The sequence below is a fragment of the Corylus avellana genome, chromosome 10, assembly GCF_965113065.1.
Source record: "Corylus avellana chromosome 10, dhCorAvel1.hap1.2, whole genome shotgun sequence".
Lineage (NCBI taxonomy): Eukaryota > Viridiplantae > Streptophyta > Magnoliopsida > Fagales > Betulaceae > Corylus > Corylus avellana.
The window spans coordinates 6,852,448-6,854,875 of record NC_142499.1 but is presented as its reverse complement, the minus strand read 5'-3'; the positions used below and the strand labels follow the sequence as shown (position 1 = coordinate 6,854,875).

At 42.1% G+C, this 2,428-nt stretch overlaps 1 pseudogene; it reads left to right on the top strand.

Moving 5' to 3' along the window:
* The first annotated feature begins 1,225 nt into the window (after positions 1 to 1,225).
* LOC132162110 (E3 ubiquitin-protein ligase PUB23 pseudogene) lies at positions 1,226 to 2,428 on the top strand (annotated as a pseudogene).

The following is a 2,428-nucleotide window of genomic DNA, read 5'->3' as shown; positions in this document are numbered from 1 at the left end:
GTTTGGTAAAACATACTAAAAAGTACTTTTTTTATCAATTGAGTGTTTGGATAACATTAGCATATAATTGCGGTTTCATGACCAAATTACCAATAATGATGAACAAAACAGAGAGGAGGAAGAAAAAAAAAAAAAAAAAAAAGGGTTTTAATATATTTTATGTGGATATTCTTGGTATTTTTTTTTATTTCCGTTATAAAAAAGGTAACTATTGCGCCAAATATCTTTTTAATAGAAATCGTGATTTTGTTTTAAATTCGCACTTTTTCAAATAAGCACCCTCTAATCAGCTTATGGAAATCGCAGATTTTTTTGCGATTTTCAAATTTGCATTTTTAAAATCGCAATTCCAAACACCCTAAAGTTGCGATTTGGTTTAAAATCGCAGATTATTTTTTTAAAAAAGCACTCCCAAACGCACCCTTACTGTCTGACTTGGACTACCTGGGCTTTTTTTGCCACGTAAGACGACTTGATATCATGGCCGACAACAACAATTTTATGAGATAAGTCATGACACCATGCTCTTTTGTCTTATCTTTTTTCTTCTTGATTGTTAATTTTCAGATTCAATAAAATATACATGGGATGGGGCTTTCTTGGAACACGTTTTTCATTGTTGTTCTAATCTCTTTGTGTGAGAGCTAGAATTTTCAACGCAACTAAATACTGTTCTTCATGAGTACTGTTAACTACTTTTTAAGTTTAAAATTAAAATAAATATTTCTTTTCTTTTTTTAAGTCCCAAAATCTATGGAATGTACATAGAATACTTCATACCTAAAAAAACATGGAATACTTCGTACGGCCATTGCAAGTTGCAATGGGGGTTGGGTTGACAAAGGCAAACGTTGAATCATTTTCCCCCTTACTTACCCTAATCATATATTCAATCATGCGGACAAATTCAAGTTATGCAACTCAATTTCCCCATTTGAAAAAGGTTGGCCAAGTAGAACCATGGAGTGACATCGTTTCCTAAATCCCACAACCATCGATGACCGACTCTTAATAGCTTGGAAAGTCATCTCTCTCTCTCTCTCTCTCTCTCTCTCAACGCTCTTATTTTGTCCGTGTTTTGACTTTCTCATTTTGGAAACCTCACTCCTCAACGCGTATATAAAACCACCCCTGATCTTCTCTCCCAACATCTTCAAACCAATTCACAGTGCTAGCGCCTTCTCTAACACCTTCAAACTTTTTATCTCATATCTGATCAAACTCAATGGACGAGATCGACGTTCCTCCCTTCTTTCTCTGCCCCATTTCTCTGGAGCTCATGAAAGACCCCGTCACAGTCTCCACCGGAATAACCTACGACCGCGAAAGCATCGAAAAGTGGTTGTTTTCCCGGAAGAACAACACCTGTCCGGCTACAAAACAAGCACTTCCTAACGACTGTGATCTCACGCCAAACCACACTCTCAGGCGATTGATCCAGTCATGGTGCACCATGAACGCTTCCCACGGCGTCGAAAGGATTCCGACCCCGAAGCCTCCGATTAGCAAAACCCAGATTGCCAAGCTACTCAACGACGCCAAATCCCCACACTTGAATAGCAAGTGTTTGCAAAAACTCCGCTCAATCGCTTCGGAGGGCGCCGCCAACAAACGTTGCATGGAAGCTGCGGGAGCCGTTGAGTTCTTAGCTTCCATTGTGAGCTCAACAACAGTAGAAGAAGCTTCAAGCGCCGACGCCTTAAGCATCCTCTGCAGTCTCCAGCTTTCAGAAGCCGCTCTGAAGAATCTCATCGGGAAAAATGGCGAATTTATCAAATCCTTGATACGAGTCATGCAACGTGGCAGCTACGAATCTCGTGCTTATTCGATTTTGTTGTTGAAATCCATGATGGCAGTGGCTGATCCGATGCAGATGATCCGGTTGGAAACCGAATTCTTCGTCGAAATAGTGCAGGTTTTGCATGATCAGATCTCCCAGCAGGCCTCAAGCGCCGCATTGAAATTGCTAATCCAGCTTTCCCCGTGGGGGAGAAACAGAATCAAAGCCGTCAATGGAGGCGCAGTTTCTGTTTTGATAGGACTTCTTCTTGATTCTTCCGAGCGAAGGGCTTGCGAGATGATGTTGATGGCGGTGGACATTCTATGTGGATGTGCCGAGGGGCGGGCGGAGCTCTTGGAGCACGCGGCGGGGCTCGCCATCGTGTCAAAGAAAATTATGAGGGTTTCGCAGGTGGCGACCAACAAGGCGGTGAGAATTCTCCTGTCGGTTTCGAAGTTCTCGGCGACTCCAGCGGTTGTTCAAGAAATGTTGCAGTTGGGTGTGGTGGCAAAGCTATGTTTGATGTTTCAAATGGACTGTGAGAACAAGGCTAAAGAGAAAGCTAGAGAGATACTTATGCTGCACGCTAGGGCATGGAGGAGTTCTTCATGTATACCAAAAAACTTGCTCTCTTCTTATCCATCTTGA